Genomic DNA, 7,487 nt, shown 5'->3' on the forward strand with positions numbered 1-7,487 from the left:
TCCCATTGGATAATGGGAAATCCAGATATCTGGTGAATAGCAGAGAAATATACTCAGTCCGTAAATTGGATCTGTCCCAGCAGAAGCCCACTATTCAAAATTAGTGAATGGTTGGCTAATCACTTATTTGCCAGTTTCTAAATATTCTCCTGGAAACTGTATTCCATCCTAGACCACCTATTCTAATCACATATCTCACAGGATACAACACAGAGATAACAGCTATGCTCTGTTTCAGATTTTTCAACCCACGTTTTCACATCCCACAGTCCCTGGTAATCTTAAGTGGTAAAGTGACTTCTTCGGAGTTACTAGATAAAGACTATTAATCCACTGAGCCATCTGCTTTCAATGACAGCTCATATTAGATAAAAAGTGGTGGGAAATGGTAAATTTGGCACTTTTTTAAGGCACGTCTACTTTGATGTCACGTTATCTGAGAGATGAAAAAATAAACGATAGGATCAAAAAAAAACAAAGGTTTTGCACCTGGAAAACCTATAGCATACTATCAGGTAATGGTACATTGTCATTATCTCATATAAAAAAGGTCCCAATGTTTTGTAAACCCAAATGTATGTGGTTCAAACACATACGCCTATTCTACCTCTTCTTACTGTACATCTACTCCTTCGACCAGCTCATCCCTCACCGTTATTACCCTATTTTATTACCTTACCATTCTTTATCCACTGATGGAGAAAGGTGGGAGATAATGTTTTACCCTGGGGTAACAAGGCGGGTGATACCGTGATCCCACATTATTGGGGAGATAGAGATTAGAGATTACATGGCAATCTTCATCAGTCCTCTCCCCAGATCATATCCGCTCCTCTCACAGCCACCACACACCTCCAACCATCAAATCTCCATCTCTAATGCACCCTTTCTCCTTATTAGAGCAGAGCTCACCATCCACTGAAGAGAGCAGCCTGTTGCTGTGTATAAGGATTGCTTATATATAGCATTAAAAATTAAATTTTAAGAAGCCAATAATAAGAAACATGTACAATTAACAATAACCAACGCAATAACAAAGAAAAAAAATATGAACATAAAAATATTCACTCTGATAATATTGCTGATAATTTGTGTGTAACGATATCCATGACATCCAGGTAAATACTCTGCACCAATGACTATTGTTAAGCTGGCCATATACAGCTCACATTTCTGCTGATTTCTGTTGTTCTGTCAACACCACCCAGCTCGAGAAAAGTCGATTGAAAAATCGATGAAGTCGTGTGGGAAATTGTCTGCACAATAGTGACTGCATGAGAGGAATTTGAATTTGGAAGAATAAAACCAAGCCTATTATTTATCGACAAAATACACATCATTTGTTATAAATTCTACTGTCCTGCAGCACTACATCTTATCAGAGACTCTAATGTGAATAAAGCCAAAACACAATTTTACCTTTTTTCTTCCTAAATCTTCTCATTCTGGTGTAATGTTGACTTGAATGAATACAAAATATCTGTCACCTACGTGCAGCCCTGCTACCCTAATGCAAAGCTGACAGGATGTGTGTTTAGGTGACCAATGAACAAAATGTAAATCAAAGAACCTTTCTGGTTAATAACCTTTTTAATGAAACTGTAGTCTTTCTCCCTCTACTATGCATCTTAGACTCAGCATAATGGAAAATAACACCAACGCAGCTGTCACCTTGTGGCTGCTTCGAACATACACGTCTTTGTACAGTTTTCCTTTAATACCAAAAAGAAATATGTAGACTAGCATGCTGACCTTTCATTCTGAAAATTATAGATAATTGGCTGTTATGTTGATCCAAAGGCTTATTTTTAAAGTGGCACTAAACTCAGGAGTTAAGTCGTATTAATGCATTCAAGTACTTTAACTATTAACAGAAATGTGCCTTATTTGTGCATCACTTGGCTGTAGATCATCAAATCATCTCTGAAGTGGTGCTGACACTGTCCTTCCTTCTGGAGGGTGGCTACTTTTGTTCCCCATGGCCCTTGTGTGTGTTGTAAAGTAGTCACCACTCCAAGCTCACTCCCGTGATGGACAACAATCTCAATACAAATTAGTAAACTAAACATGAGATTCTAGTCCATCACAGGAGCTAGCTTGGAGTGGTGACTGCTTTACAACACACACAGGGACCATGGGGAACAAAAGTAGCCACCCTCCAGAAGGAAGGACAGTGTCAGCACCAATTCAGAGATGATTTGATGATCTACAGCCGAGTGATACACAAATAAGGTACATTTCTTTCTGTTAATAGTTAAACATGCATTAAAGTTCTCTAAGACTTAACTCCTGAGTTTAGTGTCACTTTAAGAGACTGACCCAGAACAAGTATGCAGATCACAAACTTTCAGTTTCACACTGACTAATACTGATGCATACTTACAGTTCAGTGACTCAAAGCAGCTAACAACAGCCAGGCAACTGGCATTTTTTTAAAGGAGGTCTTCAAAGTCAGCCTTAGTATTTCTTCAGTAAAGGTTCCCTTTAAACTACAACTAAAAGCTTGACGTCTCCATTTTATATAAAGCATGCAACCTCACAACATTGGGTATTTAAAGGTAATGTAATGCTTCAAATCTTGCTTATAATTATAAATATTGATAATTCAAATGACCCAAGTTCGTATTCTTATTACATGTGGTGAGAAACTGAAGGCTTTGGTAAAAGGGGCTCCCCATGAGATTAGCCAGTGCTGGGCAGGATCAAGCAGGGCTGGGCATGGCAGAAGATGAGTTACAAGCTTGGGGCTCTGCTTTACTTAAAGCATTTGACTCTTTGATGTCACCATATCACAGCAAGCCCAGCCAATGCAAAGAGTGACAACAGGCTATTGTGGCAGGGTGCTTTAGCTTTGTCCCCTAAAGAAAAGTAATAATGAAAGCAGACTTTAGATGCTGGATAAAAGCCGTTTGTGCACTTTAATAGGGGTTTGAAGGTAAAGACAGCTATGCATCTTTACAATTGATGGTGCATTATGTTTGATTTTATTTATTTTGTTCTCTTGCGGCCCCCTGGGGGGGAACCAAGGTCATGACTATTGAAGGCTCTGCCAACCTGTTTTGCTCACTCCAATTGGAAATTAGCTGCTGCTTTATTCATATGATGTGGATAATTGTAACCATATATGTTCCGCCTGATGAAGCCACGGCTGTGGCGAAACGCGTAGAGTATTCTCAACAACAGTCACCGTCCATTGATTCCAACTAAGGACTCACTGATCATAACTTGTCATCAGCCTAAACTTGGTAAGCATAAACCTTGTATACTCATATACAGAGGTGAACACCAATATGCATATGTTTTTATGTTTCATATTTTTAATGTCTTTAATAAAATATGATATTTTTACACAATTTTAAGTGTCTGTGAAGGTCCTATAATTGCCTATAAAGCCCTCCCTTAGCCTTTTGGCTTCAGAACTGTCTCTTTTGTCTAAATAAACCTTACATGATGTTGGCCTTTAATAAGACCCCACCACTCTGAGTGCAGCCCACCTAGGATATTACTTACCTTCGTGTTCCAGCGATCTTTCCACCAACACGGGCCTGGCCAGGTCCTCTTTATTCTGCACATATGCACCTCATTCATTTCCAAGGGGAGCTGTACTCCTGGCGGCCTCTAGCAGTCGCTCAGAGTATGGTTCTCCCCATAGTATTGAACAGGTTACAGTGTTCATGCACACAATGAAGAGGGGCAAGACAGGAGTTCTGCCATGACTGACCTTTGCAGAGGATTTATAACAGTAGCTTCAATGCCCTGCTTGCATATCCTGCTGAGTACTTCCAGACAGATTGATATGAGCCCAACAGTACTGGTAAGATACATTCTTCTAAGAAATGTGGATGATGAGGGGGGGGGGGGTTTGTTGTCCAAATCAGGAGAGCAGCCTAGGGTGCAAATCTGCTCCTCCATAGATACAGTACAGTGAGTAAGAGTTGTCACCCTAGGACAGGAAGTGTGGTATTGGTAGAATCACCAGGTAAACATAAAGGAATAAAAGCCTGAAATAAGAAAACGAATCCAGACACAACATCTAAGTATTGGTAAGCTGTAATATATTACATTTTTGTTCTTGGTTTTAGAAACACTTTAACCCTCTGGCAAGTTAAAAATGAACACAAGAAAAAAAAATGCCCTTGTGTCTAGTAAAAGATCACAAAGAACAGTGCAGACTCAGGCAACTGTACATCTACTAGCTGTATGTTTCTACTAGCTGTATCTGCATGTTTGTGGAGACACACACAGCTTGCTAGCACACACACAAGGGTGACTGCATAGCACTCTGTCTCAGAAAGGAGTCACTCTAAAACAGGAAGTCAGGACCTATGCTCAGGAGACCAGTTGATTCTGCAGGAAACTAAAACTTTTAAACATTAAAGTCAAATGCTGATGAAATCATTTGCAATGAATGCTGCTCCTTGATAGCACATTCAGTGCTCAGTCTAGGGAGGAAAATACTCAACTCATCCTCCAAGCTCGGCAGCTGTGACAGTGCTCCCTCCAGCCTGTCTCTTCCCCTGCTGCAGCGATGGTATGTCACTCTATGCACTGTGTATAGAATGTGATGATTGGAGGATCCTTAGACTGCTGCAGCAGAGGAGGAGAGAGGCTCCAGAGCAAGCCGGCGCCGAGGATCGGGTGAGTAAAACTATTTTATTTTCCTCCCCAGACCAAAACAAGCACGTAACCCTTGCAGTGCGGTGGTAGCCTCACTGCAAGAGTTAATAAAAAATGTCCCTGGAGTTCTTCTTTGACTATGGATAGATAGATAGATAGATAGATAGATAGATAGATAGATAGATAGATAGATAGATAGATAGATAGATAGATAGATAGATAGATAGATAGATACACAAATAGATAGATAGATGCACATGTTAATGATTTTTTTTTTAAAAACAATAAATGATGATTCCAGATCTGGAGGTTTGGGGCTTCCAGACCTACAATACTATCACAGAGCCTCACTCCTGACCCATGTTCTAGATCGGGCGTTCCATCTAGAACACAAACTCTGGGTAACTTTGGAGACACAGGTTTCTCCTCTCCTACCATTTTCCCTTCCTTGGATCTTGCCCTCTCTTAGACCTCGTCCGGATCTATTGCCCTTCTGCATTCCTCCCCTCCTTAAGATTTGGGACACTATCCTGAAAGATGACAATTCCTCATCTTACCTCTTCCCTCCTTTCCCCTACCCCAATTCCATTCCATTCCCTTCCCTTCCCCTTCCCTCCCTCTCACCCCTTCCCCTAAGCATGAGACGATTGGGACCGATCATAACTAAAACTAAAGCTAGATCTACATCTACAGCCGAGTCCCTGGGGGATCCCCCCCCCTCATGTGACCTGTCAAGACAACTCAATTGTATTTTTACACCTTCTATTACGAGTCTTGTCCTCCCGCAAACTTCCTTGTTTACTTGTACTTTTTGTACTTGTTATATCTGTTACAAGTACTGTGTACTTGCTTTATGTTACACTTAATACCAATAAAAATGTATTATTTTAAAAAATGATGATTCCAGGCGTGTGTAATCATGCTGTTAGGAAATAATGTATTATTTATTAAATTATCAATATTTTTTTGTTGTTTTATCTATGCCTCATTGATCACACTAATGTGAGCTGTTGATCAGAACATTCATTTAGGGGTTCCCTGAGATCTAAAACTTTTTTTCAGGGGTTCCCCTGGGGTAAAAGATTTGTGAAAGGCTTTTCTAGAGATGTTGCACTTTCTCTTCTAAAAAGAATATGTAACTGTAGTTTTTTGTCTGATAATCTCTACAAAACCATAAGAGCTTTTCCTTCCGGTCAGAAACTTGGCAGAAGCGTAATCATAAACCACACAGTTCAGAAAGTCTTATAACATATGACTCACTAAATGCAGGCAGGATGCATGTCTAATAAATAACACCTTGAATTGTACGAGTTATAGAATATTAGGGCCAGAGGGCTTGGTATTTGCCCTTTTAAAGGAACCATGGACTGAAAAAATATGAAGGCTATTCCAGGACAGTTCAGTAACTAAAGCAGAGTACTGATTCAGGAGTTCTGATTTCACTCGCTGCCTGCTTGATGCAAGGCAGTGATTTAGACTCTGAGGCCAGGGAATTTGTTTTTAGAAGGAAATTAGCAAGGGCAGCTTCTGTATATTTCTCTTTACATCAGGAGTTAGTAGAATGATTCTCAAACAATTGTGTGTAGCTTTTATTTTATTTTTTTATTATTTTTCTTTGCCTAAACATTGCGCATATACATTTATTTTGAAGGATAACACCAAGCAATAGATTAATAATATTTGTGTCTCCACTGGGGAGATCCCCGTTACCCCTGTGCCAGCAACCACATGGCAAGTTTTAATAGCTGTGTTACCATTGGAGAGATTTTACTCTTTCCCTACATTATCCAAACCATAAATGCCAACTATCCCGAATTTGCCAAGACAGTCCCACATCTAGGTGCTCTGTCCTGATTATGCAGTGCCAGGCTGCAACCTATGATCAAAATATAACACAGCATCACCTTCATTTGAGCTACCGAGCATCCGCAGTAACTCAAAAGATAATATTACTGAGGTGATCATGACAGCAAGTGAGGTGGGGGCTGCCCATAAAATGGCGTGATCTTGGTGAGGCCAACCAGAAAATGGGTGTGAACTGGTTGGGCACCCAGAAGGAAGACGTGATATGTGTGGGCCATGGGCAGGCGTAAGAGTGCTGGACACTGGGACAAAAATGTTGGTAAGTGTATAAAACGTGAAAAAAAATATTTTGCCTGTAATTGGGCCTTAAACATGTAAAAAAAAAACATAAAGCATAATACTGTCCATGGATTGGAGACTGAAATCTGTACAAGAGGTAGCCAACTGTACTAAGGTGCTCCTATCCAAGTAGCGGTGATGTTTTTCGCCCTCTTGGAATAGTGGCAACCAGGAAAAATAGGTGGGGTATCCGAATCAGCAAGCAAGATCGTAGTCTTATACATAGCATAGGTCGGGGCAGGCAGCAATACTTTTAAGGTCAAACACGAAGCCAGATGTCAAAATACCAGTAAGTCAGATAAAAAGTAGATAACATAGGTGAGAGACTACTAGAGGCAACGCTCTGCAACAACCAAGCACCATTTTGTGGAGGAAGTTCCCACTTATATACTTGTGCTTCAATGATGTCACAGGAGGAGATGTCATTACACGTAGTTACAATATGGTTTACTGTGCCTTTAAGAGTGGACAAAGTTCGTGCATGCTCGCCTAGCATTACAATGTTGTCATCAGCAAGGGGCACTGGAGGCATTGCAGGATCTGCTGGGCTCAGGAGGAATCACAGCCCACAGCAGCTAAGTCCTTGCAAATACCTGACTAGAAATATTTAAACTACAGGGATACTGCTTGAAGTTTGCTATCATTAGCGCTTGAACTAAGATCTGTATTGGGCTCCCCAGGCTGAAACTAAGGGAAAATATAGCATATTTTTCAATGAGCGTATTTTT

The sequence above is a fragment of the Nanorana parkeri genome, unplaced genomic scaffold (genome assembly GCF_000935625.1).
Source record: "Nanorana parkeri isolate BGI_ZX_2015 unplaced genomic scaffold, ASM93562v1 scaffold73, whole genome shotgun sequence".
Classification (NCBI taxonomy): Eukaryota; Metazoa; Chordata; class Amphibia; order Anura; family Dicroglossidae; genus Nanorana; species Nanorana parkeri.